The following is a 24,352-nucleotide window of genomic DNA, read 5'->3' as shown; positions in this document are numbered from 1 at the left end:
CTACCACCATCAGTATATGGGACTTTTGTCACTCCAAAGCAGAGACAAAAAATGGAAAATTGGTCGAGTCTATCACTAAACGTCATTTCGTATTTAAAAGTAAGAGAAATGTCGGAATCGACAGTCTACAGAAATTTTCACATCCCGTCAGAACTACTTAAACTGATCTAACCTAAGGACATCACTCACAGCCATGCCGAAGGCAGCATTCGAACCTGTGACGGTAACAGTCGCGCTGTTCCGGACTGTAGCGCCTAGAACCGCTCAGCCACCGCGGCCAGCGATTGAGGATCAATGGCGTGAACAGCCCGACGTACTTGGTCCCGCAGTTCCTCAACTGGGTGAACATCCAGGGATTCAAATGGTTCTGAGCACTATGCGACTTAACTTCTGAGGTCATCAGTCCCCTAGAACTTAGAACTAATTAAACCTAACTAACCTAAGGACAGCACACACATCCTTGCCCGAGGCAGGATTCGAACCTGCGACCAGAGCGGTCGCTCGGTTCCAGACCGTAGCGCCTAGAACCGCACGGCCACTCCGGCCGGCTGAACATCCAGGGAGTTCGGTGACCAGGTGACTGCGATAAACTCGTCCTGGTGCTCTTCGAACCATGCACTTTCACCGCGAGCTGTGTGACACACTGCATTGTCCTGTTGATAGATGCCGTGGTGCCGAGGAAACACAAACTACATGTAGCGGTGGACATGTTCCCCAACGATAGATTCATAACTGTTTTGATCACCTAAGGATATCACCTAAGGAAGAACACGAAAACGTTCCCCAGACCATGAAGAGTACAGGGTGTTTGCTTTCAGACGTTTCACGTAGTGCAGACCAACGGCCAACTCTCTGGTGAAGCATAAATCGCGATTATTTGAAAATGTCGCCTGTCGCCGTTCATTGTGCGTCTAATTGCGGTATTGGCGTCCAAATTCGAGCCTCTGCCGCCGACGAACGTCAAAAAAATGGATCAAATGGCTCTGAGCACTACGGGACAACAGCTATGGTCATCAGTCTCCTAGAACCTAGAACTACTTAAATCTAACTAACCTAAGGACATCACACAACACCCAGTCATCACGAGGCAGAGAAAATCCCTGACCCCGCCGGGAATCGAACCCGCGAACCCGGGTGCGGGAAGCGAGAACGCTACCACACGACCACGAGCTGCGGACGACGAACTTTTTTTTTTTTTTTTTATCGTTGTGTTCGGTCGTTGCGGACGTCGCAAGACATCCTGTTCAAGTTTGGTGGTTGACCCTTCCACTCAGTTTTTTATTACAGAGGCCAACCGGCTCTCTGGCCGAACACGCTGAGCTACCGCGCCGGCGTTTGCTTTCAGACGTTTCACGTAGTGCAGACCAACGTCCAACTCTCCTCTGGTAACATCAGTCAGCACAGGTGCACAAAAGAGCCGCCTGCTGCGGAGACTAATAAGCAGCAACTTTCGCTGAACGCTCGTTGAGGAGACACAGTTGTGGCTCCTCGGATCACCTGGGCGATCAGTAGCTCAACAGTAGCACGTCTTCCCTTCAGATCACGGAAGTTAAGCGCTGTCGGGCTGGGCTAGCACTTGGATGGGTGGCCATCCTGTCTGCCGAGTGCTATCGGCAAGCGGGGTCCACTCAGACCTTGTGGGGCAAACTGAGGAGCTACTTAATTGAGAAGTAGCGACTCCGGTTTCGTAAACTGACATACGGCTGGGAGAGCGGTGTGCTGACCTCATGGCCCTCCGTATCTGCATCCACTGACGCCTGTGGGCTGAGGGTGATACAGTGGCCGATCGGTACTGTTGAGCCTTCATGACCTGTTCGGGTGGAGTTTAGTATTTAGCACGTCTATACACACGTACACATTTCCGTGGCTCGTTGATTCATCTGGGCTGTAGTCAGTTGCTCAACAGTTGCATCTCCGTAGTCGTCCTTCATCCCAATGATCTATGGCTCGTGGTGCACCACAGTTTCTTCCGCGCCAGTTTTGGATAGCACCATTTTACCAGCACAGAATACGTTAACAACGGCGCCACGTGAACAGTTTACAAACTTAGCCTTTTGGAAACGCTTACTCCCTTGGCCCGAAAGCAGTGATCATGCCGTTTTGGTCGTCAGATTAATCACTCCGTTTCCGTATTACGAAACGACTTCGCAACTTTCCACGTACCCGAACATGCTTTATATACCCTCCGCTGCCAGTGGTGCCACCGGCCTTCTCTGAGTAGTTATTGCATATTGATGTCGACTGTTGGCGGTGGACACTTAATTGTGACTTCAATGTGGATATCCATCTGTACCGGCTTATAGCAGTCAAGTCTTAGTTTCCTTCTACAACTTTTACTTCTACAACATTTGCCTCCAGTACCAAAATAATTATTTATGCCTCAGGACGTCTCCTCCCAACCTATCCCCTCTGTCAGCTAAATTACGCCAAACATTTCTTTTTTTCCTTAGTTCGATTAAGCACCTCTTGATTTGTTATGCGATATACCCATCTAAACTTACGCATTCTTTTCTAGAAAATTTCATCTTATATGAGAATGTGTACATCTACCAGATAAGCATTACGACTTAAAAGCTTAAATGGGCAGATGAAGATGTGCAGAAATAAATGAAGAATTCATACCACAAGGATGCTTGAAAATAGAATGCACTATCATTAGGTGTAATGCTTATTGGCTATTCCTTAGACCATCGCTGTTCTGTATTATTGTTTCAGGCCATCTGCTTCGTAGCCTGGTTTCTTCTTCTTTTTAGTTTCTCCAGCATTTTTCTCCTTCCCCTCCCCTTTTTCTTCTGTTCTTTCTCTGTACCTTAGACTGTTGTTGTTGAAACTCCTTTCCTTCACAGTAAGTATGCGTCCCACCCAGTTTGCTTTTTTCTTTTTTTTTTTACCTGGATTCGCTGGATTCGGACAACTCTTTGTTCCTTTACCCTTTCCGTCATTTCACTGTTCGTCACATTATCCATCCATTTTATTTTTCCCATCCCCGTACAAACCTGCACCTCTAACTCTTCAATTTTGGTTCTTATGTCTTCTTAACGCACAGCTTCCACAGCTGACAGAAAATCATCCCACACGAGGTCCTTTTTCACTCATCCAGTTATCAGCATGGTGTATGTGATATTTCCCATAAAAAATATAGTCTGAATGAATATGAAATGTAAGATTGCATTATATCTCAGAATACTAATTGTTCTGAGGTGGGACAATCACAAAGACTGCAGCAGGATTGAAAATGATTTTGTTTGGTTTCCAATTAAGATGTTATTTGAACAAGCTTCTACTGTAGGTGATTCTGTCCATATTTCTAATTTACTATTATTTTTCCGTCTTGATGAAGCCATGTGCTGTGATCGCTGTAGGAGAGTGGTAAGTTGGGTGGTGGCTCACCTTGTTAAACTGTAGCACAGTGTGATGAAATATGTCGCAGGGCATAACAAGCGTAATAATCAGACTTCGTATAACAAACAATTTAGACTGCACGTTCTAGGAGGAAGGATACAACATGCATATGGTAGCATGCTGATGGCGCGTGAACGACACTTCAACGAACTTTCGCTTCCCAGCTGCTGAAACGTATAACAAAGTTGCAAAGGTAACTAGTGATATTTAAGGCACATATTCAATAAATAGTAACTCAGTTTATTAATATAAAGAGATGTGCCTTTCTTACATGCACCTCGACAAAAGAAAGAGTGCGAAGTAAGTAGGACTGTAAGCAACTTCGTTTGAATTAGTTCATCGACTCCAATAAATCGAGACCAAAGATATACATCTATATCGGCATGGCACTTAATTAAACGACAAAAATTAATTTATTACACGTACACCATGCAATCAATTCAATTTCACCTTCTGTTATTTTCACTTTTATATCTTCTTTGTCATGTATTCTCATCATCGCTTTGTGCGGTTTTCGGATGGCTAATTTTTGGCTATCAATTCTGAGGTCATGTCAACAGATAGCCAAGCCAGGTATATCTCTACATTGCACTTTGTCTCTGTTTTATATTGTTCATGACGATGATGTATCCAAATCCGTTGTGCTTTTCATAATGGGCACACCCTCGAAACTGGTTATCAGTGCTTAATGAAGTGCTCGTTTGAAATAACAGCTTAATGGGAATTACGCCGTTCTTTTGATGTATCGAGGCCCAGGTGCCCACCCAGAAGAAGTCAATTAAACTATTTATTTCTTCTCCCTCAACTTGAATTCTCTTTCGAACTTTCTACTTAGTTTTCACTACTGCTTTCCCGTTGTAAATCACGGGGGATTGGCCACAACCACGTCTCCCTCTATTCTCAACTAATGCCAACATTTTATGTCGTTTTTCCCTTCGAACTGCAGCCTGGTTTCCGTGCAAGCTGTAGATAAGCATTCACTTCCTTTATCCCAATATTTGGCACAATATGTCTCACTGAAAAATCGCAGTTCGAGGGTGAAGCAGTAGTGAGATAAGAAATAAGCTCAGTTAAGGAATGAATACGTGCTTCTTTGAGGGGAAAGCAAACATACCTCTAGTTTTCCTACCTCTAAAATTACGATTTGGAAAGTTGTTTCAGTGAGGAAACCTTACAAAAAATCTTCTGTGATTTTGTTTGACACATATTTGCACGTAAGTTGCGAACAAATTAGAGGAAAAGGTTAGATTCAGTGAATTCAAAAGAACGTGATTATAACCGAACTTTTACTTCTCTTCTGTTAGTCGTACGTTGATACTGATTCTTTATGGTGGTATAGTTTTTCCAGTAGGTATATCCTACTTGCATTGCTGATTTCAGGGTTCTGTTCTTTCCAATAGAAATTATACATATCAATGACAAAATGTGCATCACATTCTGAAATCAACACCACTCAAGAGCACGTTCATTCTACATACGAATATCTCAGTAATGCGTACGCTGATGTGACAAAGCTCAGCGGATACTTCCTAAAATCGCGTTGGACCTCCTTTTACCCGCCATAGTGCTGCAGCTCTACGTGGCATGGGGTCAACAAGTCTTTGGTAATGCCCTTCAGAAACATTGAACTATACTGCCTGAATAGCCGTCCATAATTGCGGAAGTGTTGCCGGTGAGGTTTGTACACGAACTGACCTCCCGAGTATGTGCCGTAAATGTTAGATGGGTTTCATGTCCGGCGATCTCTGTGGCCAAAGCATTCGCTCAAATTGTCCAGGATTTCTTCAAACCATTCGCGAATAACTGTGGCCCGATGACATGACGCATTGTCATCCTTAAAAATTCCATATTTTTTTGGGAACATCAAGTCAATGAGTGGCTGCAAATGGACTCCAAATAGCCGAACATATCCATTTCCAGTTAATGACCGGTTCAGTTGCACCAGAACACACAATCCATTCCATGTAAAACCAGCTAACACCATTATGGAGCCACCACCAGCTTGCACAGTGCCTCGTTGACAACTAGAATTTATGGATTCGTAGAGTCTGTGCCACACTAAAACCCTACCATCAGCTCTCTCTCTCTCTCTCTCTCTCTCCTGTTTCTCTCTCTCTTTTTTGTTTTGTCATCAGTCTTCTGACTGGTTTAATGCGACCTGCCGCGCTTCCCTGTCCTGTGCCAACCTCTTCATCTCAGAGTAGCAACGTACATCCTCAATTCTTTGCTCGGTATATTCAAAGGTTCCTCTACAGGTTTGCTCTCTACAGCTCCCTCTAGTACCATGCAAGTCATAACATGACGTCTTAACAGATGTCCTTTCTCCTTGTCAGTGTTTTCCACATATTCCTTTCACCTCGATTCTCCACAGAACATCCTCTTTCCTTAACTTTCCAGTCCCATTAATATTCAACATCTGACTGTAGTACCACATCTCAAATACGTGGATCTTTTATTTTTCGGTTTCCCCACATTCTATGTTTCCCACCATAGAGTGCTGTATTCCAAGCGTACATTATAAGAATTTCTTTCTCAAATTAAGGGCTATGTTTGATATTAGTAACTTCTCTTGGCTAAGTATGCACTTTTGCCAGTGCTAGTCTGCTTTTGATGTCCTCCTTGCTCCGTCCGTCATTGGTTATTTTGCTGCCTAGGCAATAGAATTCGTTAACTTCAACTACTTCCTGACTATTAATCCTGATGTTAAGTTTCTCCCTGTTCTCATGTCTGCTACTTCTCATTACTTTCGTCTTTCTTCGATTTACTGAGAGTGCATATTCTGTGGTTATTAGGCTGTTCATTCCAGTCAGCATATCATGTACTTCTTCTTCACTTTCACTCAGGACAGGAATGTCATCGAGGAATCCTATCATCGATGTCTTTTCACATTGAATTTTAATTCCACACCTGAACCTTTCTTTTATTCCCATCGCTGCTTCTTCGATGTACAGATTGAACAGTAAGAGCGAAAGGCTAAATCCCTATCTTACATCCTTTTTAATCCGAGCACTTCGTTCTTGGTCGCTCATTCTGATTATTCCCTCTTGGCTCTTGAACATATTGTATATTACCCGTCTGTTCCTATAGCTTGCCCGTATTATTCTTAGAATTCCAAACATGCTGCGCCATTTTACAGATTCGAATGCATTTTCCAGGTCGATAAATCCTATGAACTAGTCATCATTTTTATAAAGTCATGCCTCCATTATCAACCGCAACGTCAGAATTGCCTTAAGTCAAACTGACCGTCATGTAATATATGCTCAATTTTCTTTTTCATTATTTTGTATATTGTTTTGGAGGCATGAACTGTTACGCTGGTTGTGCGATAATTATTTGCACTTGTCACCTCTTGCAGTATTCTGAAATGTGTGGATCATATTTTTCTGAAAATCAGATCGTATGTCGCCGGACTCACACATTCTACACAACCTACGTGAATAATCGTTTTGTTGCCACTTCCCCCAATGTTTTTAGAAATTCTGATGGAATGCTATCTATCCCATCCGCCTTTTTTTGGTTTTAAGCCCTACAAAGCTCAGTTAAATTCTGATTCTAATACTGGATCCCCTATCTCTTCTAAATTGACTCCTGCTTCTTCTACTATCACATCTTCCCCCCTCATAGATGCCCTTAATGTACTCTTTCCTCCGCCGGCCGGAATGGCCGTGCGGTTCTGGGCGCTGCAGTCTGGAGCCGAGCGACCGCTACGGTCGCAGGTTCGAATCCTGCCTCGGGCATGGATGTGTGTGATGTCCTTAGGTTGGTTAGGTTTAATTAGTTCTAAGTTCTAGGCGACTGATGACCTCAGAAGTCGCACAGTGCTCAGAACCATACTCTTTCCTCCGATCCCTTCTCTCCCTTGCGTTCAACAGTGGAGTTCCCATTGCACTCTTAATGTTACCATCCTTGCCTGTAATATCACGGAAGGTTATTTTGAATTTCGTATATCCTGAGTCAGTCCTTCCGACAATCATTTCTTTTTCGGTTTCTTCACCTTTCTCATGCAGCCATTTCGTATAAGCTTCAGTGCACATACTAAATTTCATTCCTCAGCGAATTATATTTCTGTATTCCTGAATTCCACTGAAAACTTTTTTTCTTCCTTCTTTCATTGATCAACTGAAGTATTGCTTCTGTTGAGGGATTCTCCGCAGTTAGCTTCTTTGTACCTACGTTTTTCGTTCCAGCTTCTGTGAGTGTCATTTTTAGAGGTGTACTTGAACTGTGCTGCCTAATGACCAAATCCGTATTGCTGTATCTATAGCCTTAGAGAACTTCAAGGGTATCTCGCCAATCCATAGTACTTCTATATCCCACCTCTTTGCTTATTGATTCATCCTGACCAATCTCTTAAACTTCAGCCTACTCTTCATCACTAGTACTTTGTGATCTGAGTCTGTATCTGCTCCTGGGTGACAGTATCTGTCTCAGCATAATGTAATCTAAGTGTAATCTTACCTTACCACCCGGCCTTTTCCAGCTCATACCAACTGAAATCGGGACCCATCTGACCAGTCTCGCTTCCCCAGGGATCTGTGGTCCAACAGATGTGGTCACGAGGGCAGGACAGGCGGTGCTGGCGATGTAGCGCTGTTACCAAAGGCACTCGCGTCGGTCGTCTGCTGCTGTAGCTCATTCACGCCAAATTTCGCCGTACGTTCGTCGTTACCACACATTGATTTTTACAGTGATTTCACGCAATATTGTTTCTCTGTTAGTAATGATAACTGTACGCAAACGCCGCTGCTCTCAGTCGTTAAGTGAAGGCCGTCTCCCACTGCGTTGTCCATGGTGAGAGGTAATGCCTGAAATTCGATATTCTCGGCACACTCTTGACTCTGTGGATCTCAGAATATTGAATTTCCTATCGATTTCCGATGTGGTATGTCCCATGCGTCTAGCTCCAACTACCATTTTGCGTACATAGTCTGTTAATTTCCCGTCGTGTGGCCATAATCGCATCGTAAACCTTTTCACATGAGTCACCTAACTACAAACGGCAGCTCCGCTTTTATACCTTGTGTACACGGCGCTGGAGCCATCTGTATATCTGCTTGTCGCTATGGTTCAAACGGCTCTGAGCACTATGGGACTCAACATCAGTCCCCTAGAACTTAGAACTACTTAAACCTAACTAACCTAAGGACATCACACATCACTCAGCCATCACGAGGCAGCGAAAATTCCTGACCCCGCCGGGAATCGAACACGGGAACCCGGGCGTGGGAAGCGAGAACGCTACCGCACGACCACGAGATGCGTGCTGCTTGTCGCTATCCCATGACTTTTCGTCACCACCGTGGAAGTATATTTGGATTAAATGACGCGCACACTATAAATGTTAATACAAAAAGAAAAAGAATGTACGTGAAACAGACTGGGTGACAAAAATAATGAAGCACTCAGATGACATGGTTGGATATCGGCATAACCTCGTACAGGTACTTACCATCGGCGGACGTGCAAATGAATGTGGCCGCAGTTCTCTGCTACGGGTACGGGAGAACGGCCATCAGAGTTCTACGTCTACATCTACATCTACGTGGATACTCTGCAAATCACATTTAAGTGCCTGGCAGAGGGTTTATCGAACCACCTTCACAATTCTCTATTATTCCAATCTCGTATAGCGGCCGGAAAAATCGAACACCTGTATCTTTCCGTACGACCTCTGATTTCCCTTATTTTATCGTGGTGATCGTTTATCTCTATGTAGGTCATTGTCAACAAAATATTTTCGCCTTCGGGGGAGAAAGTTGGTGATTGGAATTTCATGAGAAGATTCTGTCGGAACGAAAAGCGCCCTTGTTTTAATTATGTCCACCCCAAATCCTATATCATTTCTGTGGCACTCTCTCGCATATTTCGCGATAATACAAAACGTGCTGCCCTTCTTTGAACTATTTCGATGTACTCCGTCAGTCCTATCTGGTAAGGACCCCACGCCGCTCAGCAGTATTCTACAAGACGAACAAGCGTAGTGCAGGCAGTCTCCTTAGTAGGTCTGTTACATTTTCTAAGTGTCCTGCATATAAAAAGCAGTCTTTGGTTAGCCTACTCCACAACATTTTCTATATCTTTCTTCCAATTTAAGTTGTTCGTAATTGTAGTTCCTATGCATTTAGTTTAATTTACGGCCTTTAAATTTGACTGATTTATCGTGTAACTGAAGTTTAAAGAATTCCTTTTAGCACTCATGTGGATGGCCTCATACTATTCGTTATTTAGGGTCAACTGCAAATTTTTAACACCATTCAGATATCTTTTCTAAATCGTTTTGCAATTTGTTTTGATCTTCTGATGACTTTATTAGTCAATAAACGACAGCGTCATCTGTAAACAACATAAGAGGACTGGTCAAATTGTCTGCGAAATCGTTTATATAGATAAGGAACAGCAAAGGGCCTATATCAGTACCTTGGGGAACGCCAGAAATCACTTCTGTTTTACTCGATGACTTTTCGTCAGTTACGACGAACCGTGACCTCTCTGACAGGAAATCACGAATCCACTCACATAACTGAGACGATATTCCATAAGCATGCAAAAGTCCAGAAATACGGAATCAGTCTGAAATCCGTTCAATAGCACTCAACACTTCACGCGAATAAAGAGGTAGTTGTGTTATACAAGAACGATGTTTTCTAAATCCATGGTGACTGTGTGTCAATAGACCGTTTTCCTCGAGGTAATTCATAAAGTCCGAACACAATATATGTTCCAAAATCATGCTCCATATCAGCGTCAATAATATGAGCCTGTAATTTAGTGGATTACTCCTACTACCTATGTTGAATATTGGTGTGACCTGTGCAACTTTCTAGTCTTTGGGTACGGATCTTTCGTCGAGCGAATGGTTGCATATGATTGTTAAGTATGGAGCTAATGCATCAGCATACTCTGAAAGGAACCTAATTGGTACACAGCCAGGACCAGAAGACTTGCCTTTACTAAATGATTTAAGTGGCTTCACCACATTCACTTCATTTGTGTTGTTCGTGTTTAGTGCTCTTAAAAGACTTAACGGGGTATGTAAGGGTCTCGAACAGCGCCCGAGCGCCCGATACTGATTGTCAACAAGGAGGTGCTGCTTAATCGTACGGGGCAATGTTATCGCAAGATTTGAAATGAGGACTATTGTGGGTCTCCATTTGACCAGCTGATCAGATCGTGAAGTATCCAGATTTGTGGTACATTCACATTTAACAATGGTCCTATGTTGTAGCGCCTGGGAACGTGAGGAAATATATAATAGTCGCCAAGGATCCAGTAGAAGACATCTAACTACCACAAAGGAGGACCACCGTTTTGCGCGCCATACACATCTTAGGCCTTCATACCTGTGCCTGCCGTCGGAAAACAAATAATTGTGCATCATTTTGTGCCATCCTGCACGATTAGTCGGAGACTAGCAGTATTCGGATTAAGGAATTATCGTCCTACACGTAGTCTGTTCTTCACATCAGAACGCAAACGGGTGCGTTTGGAGTGGTGTCGTGACCGGGAAGCATGGACTGCTGACGACTGGAGTCCCACTGCGTTCAGTGACGAGATGCGGTTCTGCACTACCCTGGGTTACCATTGTGGCCGACTATGGCAGTGACCTGCAGATAGGTTCAGTCTTCCAATGTGTTGGACACACTCAGCGGTGCTACTCCTCGTGTCATGGTATGCGAACCCATCGTGTATATCTTCAGGTCAGGGATGATGGTGACTGAGGGATCTCTGACGCTACAACGGTACATAAAGGACATCTCACGTACTCACGTGTTACGTTCGATGGTATCGTGTTTGTTACTATTTTTCAACAGAACAATGCTCGTCCACAGACGACACTTTCTCTATGTGAAGTTTGTTGAGGTACTCTTGTGGCCAACAAGAACCCCAGATCTGCTCCCTACAGAATAAGTATGAGACTATCTCGCACGTCAATTACGTCCGAGTGCCATCATCCAGGATATAAAGTACCAGTTACGGTTTTGCACTAGCTTGTCTCAGGGCAGGATTCAACGATTTCATGACACCTTCCCCAACCGAATCAGCGCATGCACCTAGGTCAGAAACAGTGCAACGTCATGCTTAAAAGTGGGCTCACACTGCGGGCTCACACTGCTAGTTTCTTCATAAGACTGACTGGATTTTGTATCACTGAAATAACATTACACATCTTAGTATTTTAAACATAGCTGCACAACAGCAACGGTTCCACGTATTAAAATTATAAGCAGCCGACCAGTTGCAATGGATAAAGAAATCTTTCCCTAGGTTTCAACAACTTTAAATTTGTCTTCTTCAGAAGGTGGCAATTTTACATTAGTATGGACTGATGTATCATCGCCGTTTTTACGAATGTCTGCATAGATCCATTTGTCAAAATTAAAATATAGCCCTAAAAATAGGGTTTGTCATGTAAATATAAATTAGTACATGGATGTTGCAGAGCTCTGCAAAACGGCGTGAGAAGTTTTATTTTGTGTCGTCCTTCCTTTCTGGGTTCAAAATGGCTCTGACAACTATGGGACTTAACATCTGAGGTCATCAGTCCCCTAGAACTTAGAACTACTTAAACCTAATTAACCTAAGGACATCAAACACATCCATGCCCGAGGCAGGATTCGAACCTGCGACCGTAACAATCTCGCGGTTCCGGACTGAAGCGCCTAGAACCGCTCGGCCACCGCGGCCGGCTCCTTTCTGGGGTGCTTCACTACTTTGGCAGGCAGTTTCTTTTAAACTGTGTAGTACCATATTAAAATAAGGCAGCATATTGTTCCGTAAACAGTGAGAGTACGGTACATACATCTACATTGTTAAAAATATTCTCAAACCACAGGTCGTGTCCGAATGCATAAAACAATTGGAGTAAGTTTTGTTTTATGGCACCGACGCATCAAATGACACATGGCAGACTGCTTCCCAGACTGAGAAATCACTTGGTCTGGACGCAGCATTTACGGGATAAGCTTAGGACAGCTCGTGTTTCTACAAGACTTATAATATGTACTTGTGCCTGTTAGTGATGCGATATATTTCCTTCCTGCACGTAATTTTTCCTTAGCTTTTCTTTTAATTGTCGTTGTAGCAGCATGGGCCTGAGAGTTGACTTGGAACAAATGTAATAAATGTATGCACATAAAATGTTTTTGGTAAACATCCCTCGTGCGAAACTCAGCCTGTCCTTGTCTCATATGGCGTCCTGCGAACCATGGATGAAGAGCAATCGGCAGATTTTATATTCCTAGTTTACCGGAAAGCGTTTTTACACGGTGCCGCACTCAAGACTGTTCACCCTTGGATGCAGAACAGGGGTCGTTTCGGCCCAGCAACCTAACATTCTATCAATAAACTGTCCTAAAAACTGTTTATTTTACTGTATGTTCCGTATAATCCTAGAAAGTACAATTGACTTTCCTTATGTAAAACATTATCTCATTTAAGCCAAATTAATTATTTTTAATTAATTTTGTAATCTACATCTACATACATACTCCGCAATCCACCATACGCTGCGTGGCGGAGGGTACCTCGTACCACACCTAGCATCTTCTCTCCCTGTTCCACTCCCAAACAGAACGAGGGAAAAATGACTGCTTATATGCCTCTCTACGAACCCTAATCTCTCTTATCTTATCTTTTTGGTCTTTCCACGGAATGTAAGTTGGCGGCAGTAAAATTGTACTGCAGTCAGCCTCAAATGCTGGTTCTCTAAATTTCCTCAGTAGCGATTCACGAAAAGAAATCCTCCTTTCCTCCCACCCGAGTTCCTAAAGCATTTCCGTAACACTCTCGTGATGATCAAACCTACCAGTAACAAATCCAGCAGCCCGCCTCTGAATTCTTCTATGTCCTCCCCCAATCCGACCTGATAGGGATCCCAAATGCTCGAGCAGTACTCAAGAATAGGTCGTATAAGTGTTTTATAAGCGGTATCCTTTACAGATGAACCACATCTTCCCAAAATTCTACCAATGAACCGAAGACGACTATACGCCTTCCCCACAACTGCCATTACATGCTTGTCCCACTTCATATCGCTCTGCAATATTACGCCCAAATATTTAATCGACATGACTGTGTCAAGCGCTACACTACTAATGGAGTATTCAAACATTATAGGAGTCTTTTTCCTATTCATCTGCATTAATTTACGTTTATCTATATTTAGAGTTAGCTGCCATCCTTTACACCAATCACAAATCCTGTCCAAGTCATCTTGTATCCTCCTACAGTCACTCAACGTAGAAAAAAGTGTTCCGAGACTGTTACCTGAAATGCTCCTCCATGATACTGACAAGAGGGAGATTGTGTTAATAATTAAATCACTAAAGACCATGAACTCTCATGGACATGACGGGGTATCTAGCAGAATACTGAAGTATTGTTCTATGTATGTTAGCCCAGTACTTAGCCATATCTGTAACTTTTTCTTAAGGAGTGGTCGGTTTCCTGAGCGATTAAAGTACTCGGTAGTGCAGCCACTTTATAAAAAGGGAGACAGGAATAATGTTGACAATTATAGACCTATTTCTATGCCATCGGTGTTTGCTAAAGTTATGGAGAGGGTTGTATATACAAGGTTACTGGAGCATTTAAATTCACATAATTTGCTGTCAAATGTACAGTTTGGTTTTAGAAATAGCTTAACAACTGAAAATGTTATATTCTCTTTTCTCTGTGAGGGTTGGACGGATTAAATAAAAGGTTGCGAACGTTAGGTGTTTTCTTTGATTTAACAAAATCTTTTGACTGTGTTGACCACAAAATATTACTGCAGAAGTTGGACCATTATGGAGTAAGGGGAGTGGCTTACAATTGCTTCACCTCTTACTTTAAGAACAGAAAGTAGAAGGTAATTCTCCGCAATATTGAGAGTGGTAGTGATGTTCAGTCCCAATGGGGCACTGTTAAGTGGGGCATTCCCCAAGGGTCGGTGCTGGGGCCACTGCTGTTTCTTATTTATATAAATATTATTGTCTGCTGATGACACCAGCTTGGTAGTGAAGGACCATGTGTGTAATATTGAAAAATTATCAAATAATGTAGTTCATGAAACAAGTTCGTGGCTTGTGGAAAATAATTTGATGCTAAATCACAGTAAGACTCAGTTTTTACAGTTTCTAACTCAACAAGAGCTGATATTTTGATCAGACAGAATGGGCATATTATAAGTGAGACGGAACAGTTCAAGTTTCTAGGCGTTCGGATAGATAGTAAGCTGTTGTGGAAAGCCCACGTTCAGGATCTTGTTCAGAAACTAAATGCTGCTTTATTTACCATTAGAACAGTATCCGAAATAAGTGACACTTCAACACGAAAAGTAGTCTACTTCGCATATTTTCATACGCTTATGTCGTATGGTATTATTTTTTGGGGTTATTCTTCTGATTCAAAAAGGGTATTTTTGGCTCAAAAACGGGCTGTTCGAGCTGTATGTGGTGTAAGTTCGATAACCTCTTGTCGACCCCTATTCAATAGTCTGGGAATTCTGACATTGCCCTCACAGTATATATTTTCTTTAATGTCGTTTGTTGTTAGCAATATTAGCCTATTCCCAAGAGTTAGCAGCTTTCACTCAGTTAATACTAGGCAGAAATCCAATCTGCATGTGGAATGCACTTCCTTGACTCTTGTGCAGAAAGGAGTGCGGTATTCTGCTGCATCCATTTTCAATAAGCTACCACAAGAACTCAAAAATGTTAGCAGTAGCCCAAAATCTTTTAAGTCTAAACTGAAGAGTTTCCTCATGGCTCACTCCTTCTATTCTGTCGAGGAGCTCCTGGAAGAGCTAAAAAATTAAACAAATTCCAGTGTTACATTGTTGATTTTCTTTATTTAATCTTACGACTTGTCGCCTGAATATGTTTCTTATATTTCATTTTATCTGTTTCTAAAATCGTGTTATAATTTCATGTATTGACTCGTTCCATGACCATGGAGACTTCACCTTAATGTGGTCCCACGGAACAATAAATAAATAAACACCTTCCCGTACACCACAGCATCATCAGCAAACAGCCGCACATTGCTATCCACCCTATCCGAAAGATCATTTATGTAGATAGAAAACAACAGCGGACCTACCACATTTCCCTGGGGCACTCCAGATGATACCCTCACCTCCGATGAACACTCACCATCGAGGACAACGTACTGGGGTCTATTACTTAAGACTCGCGGAAATATTGATAACAACACAGTCCGCGAAACTGTAGCACTGCTGGAGTGACTTTTCTGCGTTTTTCGGATTAATTCTTCACTCGGAGCGTGCAGAAATATGTCTGGCAGGTGCGGAACCGCGGGCGGGTGCGCGGGAGGCCCTCGCCTGGAATGCGCAGCCTGGAGCGCCGGACGACCCTGGAGAATGTGTGCCAACGACCGCGAGTGACCGCGGCCGGCGCTGCTGCCGTCGCCGCCGTGGTGTTGGTCGGCCCGAAGGCCCATTGTGGTGGGCCAAGTCCAGACCGGTGCGGCAAGGCGGCTGTGGGCGGCCACTGGTGGGAGGCGCCCCCTGGACCACGGGCTGCCTGCACCGGACGTAGAAGGGCGCGAGCACACAGGTGCAGCAGCGACTGTGGAAACTGCAACATCAATGGACAACACGATAACGCTCGCGTATCATGTCATTTCTGGAAACCCAGAATCTACTCTGTAGGAATCAACATGAATACCGGAAACAGCGATCGTGTGAAACGCAACTCGCTTTATTTGTTCGTGAGACCCAGTAAATATTAGATACAGGCTCCCAGGTAGACGCCGTTTTCCTTGACTTCCGGAAGGCGTTCGATACAGTTCCGCACTGTCGCCTGATAAACGAAGTAAGAGCCTACGGAATATCAGACCAGCTGTGTGGCTGGATTGAAGAGTTTTTAGCAAACAGAACACAGCATGTTGTTCTCAATGGAGAGACGTCTACAGACGTTAAAGTAACCTCTGGCGTGCCACAGCAGAGTGTTATGGGACCATTGCTTTTCACAATTTATATAAATGACCTAGTAGATAGTGTCGGAAGTTCCATGCGGCTTTTCGCGGATGATGCTGTAGTATGCAGAGAAGTTTCAGCATTAGAAAATTGCAGCGAAATGCAGGAGGATCTGCAGCGGATAGCCACTTGATGCAGGGAGTGGCAACTGACCCTTAACATAGACTAATGTAATGTATTGCGAATACCTAGAAAGGATCCTTTATTGTATGATTATATGACAGCGGAACAAACACTGGTAGCAGTTACTTCTGTTAAATATCTGGGAGTATGCGTACGGAACGATTTGAAGTGCAATGATCATATAAAATTAATTGTTGGTAAGGCGGGTGCCAGGATGAGATTCATTGGGAGAGTCCTTAGAAAATGTAGTCCATCAACAAAGGATGTGGCTTACGAAACACTCGTTTGACCTATACTTGAGTATTGCTCATTAGTGTGGGATCCGTACCAGGTCGGATTGACAGAGGAGATAGAGAAGATCCAAAGAAGAGCGGCGCAATTCGTCACAAGGTTATTTGGTAAGCGTGATAGCGTTACGGAGATGTTTAGCAAACTCTGCAAGAGGGGCGCTCTGCATCGCGGTGTAGCTTGCTGTCCAGTTTTCGAGAGGCTGCCTTTCTGGATGAGGTATCGAATATATCGCTTCTCCCTTCTTATACCTGCCGAGATCACGAATGTAAAATCAGAGAGATTCGAGCGCGCACGGAGGCTTTCCGGCAGTCTTTCTTCCCGCGAGCCATAAGCGACTGGAACAGGAAAGGGAGGTAATGACAGTGGCACGTAAACTGTCCTTCGCCACACACCGTTGGGTGGCTTGCGGAGTATAAATATAGACGTACGAGGTGCATTCAAGTTCTAAGGCCTCCGATTTTTTTTCTAATTAACTACTCACCCGAAATCGATGAAACTGCCGTTACTTCTCGACGTAATTGCCCTGCAGACGTACACATTTTTCACAAGGCTGACGCCATGATTCCGTGGCAGCGGCGAAGGCTTCTTTAGGAGTCTGTTTTGACCACTGGAAAATAGCTGAGGCAATAGCAGCACGGCTGGTGAATGTTCAGTAGGAGCCAGGTCAGGTGAGTAGGGAGCATGAGGAATCACTTCAAAGTTGTTATCACGAAGAAACTTTTGCGTAACGTTAGCTCGATGTGCGGGTGCGTTGTCTTGGTGAAACAGCACACACGCAGCCCTTCCCGGACGTTTTTGTTGCAGTGCAGGAAGGAATTTGTTTTTCAAATCATTTTCGTAGGATGCACCTGTTACCGTAGTGCCCTTTGGAACGCAATGGGTAAGGATTACGCCCTCGCTGTCCCAGAACACGGACACCACCATTTTTTCAGCACTGGTGGTTACCCGAAATTTTTTTGGTGGCGGTGAATCTGTGTGCCTCCATTGAGCTGACTGGCGCTTTGTTTCTGGATTGAAAAATGGCATCCACGTTTCATCCATTGTCACAACCGACGAAAAGAAAGTCCTATTCATGCTGTCATTGCGCGTCAACATTGCTTGGCAACATGCCACACGGGCAGCCATGTGGTCGTCCGTCAGCATTCGTGGCAAACACCTGGTTGACACTTTTCGCATTTTCAGGTCGTCATGCAGTGTGCACAGAACCCACAGAAATGCCAACTCTGGAGACGATCTGTTCAACAGTCATTCGGCGATCCCCCAAAACAATTCTCTCCACTTTCTCGATCGCGTCGTCAGACCAGCTTGTGCGAGCCCGAGGTTGTTTCGGTTTGTTGTCACACGATGTTCTGCCTTCATTAAACTGTCGCACCCCCGAACGCACTTTTGACACATCTGTAACTCCATCACCACATGTCTCCTTCAACTGTCAATGAATTTCAATCGGTTTCCCACCACGCAAATTCAGAGAACGAATGATTGCACACTGTTCAAGTAAGGAAAACGTCGCCATTTTAAGTATTTAAAACAGTTCTCATTCTCGCTACTGGCGGTAAAATTCCATCTGCCGTACGGTGCTGCCATCTCTGGGACGTATTGACAATGAACGCGGCCTCATTTTAAAACAATGCGCATGTTTCTATCTCTTTTCAGTCTGGAGGAAAAAAGTTGGAGGCCTTAGAACTTGAAGGCACCTCGTAGATGTAGATGTAGAACGCACTCGCATACCAGTAATCGTTAGTGAAGATGACAACATCTGTGGTAGCCTGCGCACACCATTAATTGATAGTTATTCTTACTAAACACTACCAAAACTACTTTTACACCTGCGCACCTTGCGACCAGATGTTTGTGTCATAAGCAAGAAGAGGCATGCATGTACATCCACACCTCTTTCCGACATATTGAAACGCTTCTGTGGACTGTTCCTCGGAGTTTCCCGAGGATCGCACTTAGTTTCACCTGCTGCCGAAGCTAGAAGCCACTCTAGAGCCGCCCTCACACGGGAAGAGCCAGCTAACGTTGACGTGGACGCGGACGGGACATCCGACGTCACGATAAACAGCGTCGTCGGAACACGTGACGAGCTCGTTAACACGACTTGCGCCCTCAACACTCCCCAGCGGCAGTTGTCGGCTTTATTTGGCTTGCAGATCGCACAGTTTCTTTACGAGAGCGGACGAGCGTAGAATAGCTGCGTTATAACCGTTAGTGGTACTCGAAGAAGAGCGGAGAAAATCGAAAAGAAGATTCTGTACTCGTATTTTTGATTTTAAACTGAATACGTTTAAGATTTAGCATCTAATATCAGTTTTCGCATGCACAGTATCCGTATTCGCGATGTTGGATTGGCTACGAACACCCTGAAATAGTGTACTTCCTCAAATAGATTTTAAGATCAAGAATTGTTTGGTAATTTCATTCGAATGGAACAGGAGTTGTTTTCAAAGCTGCTCACCTCTTTGAGTAAGATATTTATCGGAAAGATACAAACATGAGCCAGTCCACAAAGAGAGTTGCATACATTTTACAGAAAGTTTAATGAAACCAAAACCTTTTACGTGTACTTTCAGACAGAGACTGGCAATCTCGTTAAGATTTCTTACTACCGGGGAAACATTCTAGCCGTTGGTCTACATCTACATCGACATCCATACTCCGCAAGCTACCTGACGGTGTTTGGCGGAGGGTACTTTGAGTACCTCTATCGGTTCTCCCTTCTGTTTCAGTCTCGTATTGTTCGTGGAAAGAAGGATTGTCGGTATGCCTCTGTGTGAGCTCTAATCTCTCTGATTTTATCCTCATGGTCTCTTCGCGAGATATACGTAGGAGGGAGTAATATACTGCTTGGCTCCTCAGTGAAGATATGTTCTCGAAACTTCAACAAGAGCCCGCACCGAGCTACTGAGCGTCTCTCCTGCAGAGTCTTCCACTGGAGTTTATCTATTATCTCCATAACGCTTTCGCGATTACTAAATGATCCTGCAACGAAGCGCGCTGCTCTCCGTTGGATCTTCTCTATCTCTTCTATCAACCCTATCTGGTACGGATCCCACGCTGCTGAGCAGTATTCAAGCAGTGGGCGAACAAGCGTACTGTAACCTACTTTCTTTGTTTTCGGATTGCATTTCCTTAAGATTCGTCCAATGAATCTCAGTCTGCCATCTGCTTTACCGACGATCAACTTTATATGGTCATTCCATTTTAAATCACTCCTAATGCGTACTCCCAGATAATTTATGGAATTAACTGCTTCCAGTTTCTGACCTGCTATATTGTAGCTAAATGATAAGGGATCTTTCTTTCTATGTATTCGCAGCACATTACACTTGTCTAAATTGAGATTCAGTTGCCTTTCCCTGCACTTTGCGTCAATTCGCTGCAGATCATCCTGCATTTCAGTACAATTTTCCATTGTTACAACCTCTCGCTATACCACAGCATCATCCGCAAAAAGCCTCAGTGAACTCCCGATATTATCCACAAGGTCATTTATGTATATTTGTCCGATAGTCCGTATGCTCTTACTTTGTTCATTAAACGACTGTGGGGAACTGTATCAAACGCCTTGCGCCCAAAGTCAAGAAACGCGGCATCTACCTGGGAACCCGTGACTATGGCCCTCTGAGTCTCGTGGACGAATGGCGCGAGCTGGGTTTCACACGATCGTCTTTTTCGAAACCCATGCTGATTCTTACAGAGTAGATTTCTAGTCTCCAGAAAACTCATTATACTCGAACATAAAACGTGTTCCAAAATTCTACAACTCATCGACGTTAGAGATATAGGTCTATAGTTCTGCACATCTGTTCGACGTCCCTTCTTGAAAACGGGGATGACCTGTGCCCTTTTCCAATCCTTTGGAACGCTACGCTCTTCTAGAGACCTACGGTACACCGCTGCCAGAAGGGGGATAAGTTCCTTCTCGTACTCTGTGTAAAATCGAACTGGTATCCCATCAGGTCCAGCGGCCTTTCCTCTTTTGAGCGATTTTAATTGTTTCTCTATCCCTCTGTCGTCTATTTCGATATCTACCATTTTGTCATCTGTGCGACAATCTAGAGAAGGAACTACAGTACAGTCTTCCTCTGTGAAACAGCTTTGGAAAAAGACATTTAGTATTTCGGCCTTTAGTCTGTCATCCTCTGTTTCAATACCATTTTGGTCACAGAGTGTCTGGGCATTTTGTTTTGAACCACCTACCGCTTTGACATAAGACCAAAAATTCTTAGGATTTTCTGCCAAGTCAGTACACAGAACTTTACTTTCGAATTCATTGAACGCCTCTCGCATAGCCCTCCTCACACTGCATTTCGCTTCGCGTAATTTTTGTTTGTCTGCAAGGTTTTGTCTATATTTATGTTTGCTGTGAAGTTCCCTTTGATTCCGCAGCAGTTTTCTAACTCGGTTGTTGTACCACGGTGGCTGTTTTCCATCTCTTACGATCTTGCTTGGCACGTACTCATCTAATGCATATTGTACGATGGTTTTGAACTTTGTCCACTGATCCTCAACGCTATCTGTACTTGAGACAAAACTTTTGTGTTGAGCCGTGAGGTACTCTGTAATCTGCTTTTTGTCAATTTTGCTAAACAGAAAAATCTTCCTGCCTTTATAAATATTTTTATTTACGGCTGAAATCATCGATGCAGTAACCGCTTTATGATCGCTGATTCCCTGTTCTGCGTTAACTGTTTCAAATAGTTCGGGTCTGTCTGTCACCAGAAGGTCTAATATGTTATCGCCAAGAGTTGGTTCTCTGTTTAACTGCTCAAGGTAGTTTTCAGATAAAGCACTTAAAAAAATTTCACTGGGTTCTTTGTTTCTGCTACCCATCATTGCAATAATAATTTCAGCAAGTATATTATTTAACGACGAATAACACCAACTTTTTTGATGATACCTCTATTAAATGAATAAAAAAGACCCAAAATCTTCTGGAAAACAAAAGGTGAAAAAAATTAGGAGGGAGGTGGACTCGAGCCTGCACAACTCATGGCACACGACGCTGTAAACTGCACTACAGCTTTACCACAGCAACTTGATCTGGCATACACTCTGTAGAGACTGTATCTACAAATGACATTATTTGATACCTAATACGCAAAAAGACGCGCTTTTGTTAGACCATCACTGTGCCCTAGCACTAAACGCTATACTTTCTTAACACTCAAGTTTTAACACTAAAAATATGTACTACAGGACTCTTTACCTACCGATATGTAGTTCCCTGTGATTGTATTAAAACAAATCGTAGCTAAACGACTTGTTTTTGAGTAATCCTCATACTTTGAAACAGATTATATTCGCACCACGTATTCTGTGAGAAAGAAAAGTCACCAATTATGATGTTCTACGCCGTACGGTTTGGCAACTTCTGTGTTCTGCTTGTGACGTAAAACCATGTCGCATATCACTGGCCACGTTCCTCTCCACAAGGCAAAAAACTGACATGCCCGACTCTTTATTTTACGAGCGTAGCTGAAAGTGGAATTCCACTTCCTGATGTCACCAGTTTCTCGTCCGCGTGCATTTTCACGTTCCGTGAGAGGACGGCTTAAGCAAAGTGTTGCACACGAGAGAAATTAGGCCGCGGACTGTTTGGCGGATCAATCGTAAACGTATAAGTCACTGCCACCGTCATCATCAGCGCTCTGCCAAAGGGTAGGTTTTCCGAGGGTAATTCTCCGTTCTCTCCTGTCTTTGTCCATCCTCTACAGCTCCTCGTAATTTCCGCTTTATGTCATCTGTCATCGCTAAGCCGGTGGCTAGCAAGGAGCCCCATTTTGCAAGTAATGGGGAAGCACAACCTGGAGGAGTAACACCTCGTTAAAAAAGTCTTCGTTCAACTAGCTCCCGTTGATAGCACCAAATAAGGACCACTTGCCACTGTAACATTGAAGACCTCAGCGGCAGTGACAGCGGATCAAGAATCTTTCGGAATGGTAAAGCTGGCGGAAGAGGTACCTTTCCTCTTTGGGTGCATGAAGAGTACTAGTAGCGACTGTAGACTACCAGAGGGGAGGTTATAGGTAGCGTCTGACTCATAGGCTGGCCAGTCTACTGCCTATGTGCAAAGTAATGGGATACTATCACATTAATTTCCCAAGCAGAACAGTTAGTTTCATGTTCCATGGACCAGTTTGCGCGATAAATCGTAATTTTACTTTCACATAGCAAATGAATTTATAAATATAGCTACATGCTGAACATTTATAATATTTTTAAACCTACAGATGTGAGTTACTAATTTCTACCCGTCACCTTCTACACCTAACAATAATACTAATTCTTCTAGGGTATAGAAGGACTTGCGAACGAGAAACATTTCCAGTATATTTTACTTTCCTACTTGCCAGCCATTTTGTATCACTGGGTAAGTGATCAAAAATTTAGTTCCAACATTGTGGACCCCTTTTTGTGCTAAAGACAGCCTTATTGTGGATTAATGAACATCATCTCATCTTCTGGTATTGTAATTATGTACATCATTGATCCATCTGAACTGTAGTGGATTATTTATAACAAACTTCATGAGAGAGTAAGTACACTGGGAGGCAGTAATCAGAATGACCAATTCCTTAAACCGATGTCTACTAGATGATCGTAGGTGAGCACCACATATTATTCTTACAGCACGTTTTTGAGCAAAGAACACTTTCCATCTTAAAGATGAGTTACCACACAATGTTATTCCATATGACACTATTGAATGAAAATATGCAAAATATGTCAGCTTACTGATTTATCTCTCTCCAAGATTTGAAATGACTAAGTGCAAATGTCGCTGACGTACGTCGTTTTAGGAGTTCCAAAATGCCCTTTTTCCAATTTAAATGCTCATCGACATGAGCACCTAAGAATTTTGAAGTTTCCACTTTATTTATTATTTTCTCAACATCTGTTACACTTATCATTAAGGGAGATTAAGTAGATGTGCAGAACTGAACATGTTGTGAATTTAAAAAAAAGTGAGAAATGAGGGTGAGACCCTTCGAAGCATGCAGTCAATTATATTTTTAAAAACATTGTTTACCATTTACTCTGTTTTGTAGGGATGTGTGGATTACCACTGTCATCTGCAAAAAGAACTAATTCTGCTTCTGTTGTATTACACGGAAGTTCGTTTACACATGTGACAGACAATAGTGGACCTAAGAATGAGCCTTGAGGAACCCCATAAGCGATTTCTCCCGCTTCAGAACAGTCTCCCAGGACTACATCGGTTGAATTACTAAGAATAACTTACTATCCACTGGTTGGCTGTCATCAATCCCTTAATACCTCAATTTGTTTAGGAGACTACTGTAATTCACACAGTCTGATTCTTAGATAGGTCGCAGAAAATACGAACAGGCAGTATTTTATTATTTAATGCTTTGAAATTTGGTGAGTCGACCAGTAAATGGTGGTTTCAGTAGAACAAACCTTCTGAAACTGTGAATATTATTGTTGTTCACATAAGATACTATTCTCTAATACAGCACCCTGTCAAAAATTTTGGAAGATGATGTCAGCAATGAAAGAAGTCGGTAGTTATTGATATGTTCCCCA

The sequence above is a fragment of the Schistocerca serialis genome, chromosome 9, assembly GCF_023864345.2.
Source record: "Schistocerca serialis cubense isolate TAMUIC-IGC-003099 chromosome 9, iqSchSeri2.2, whole genome shotgun sequence".
In the NCBI taxonomy this organism is placed as follows: Eukaryota; Metazoa; Arthropoda; class Insecta; order Orthoptera; family Acrididae; genus Schistocerca; species Schistocerca serialis.
This window is presented reverse-complemented; position numbering follows the sequence as displayed.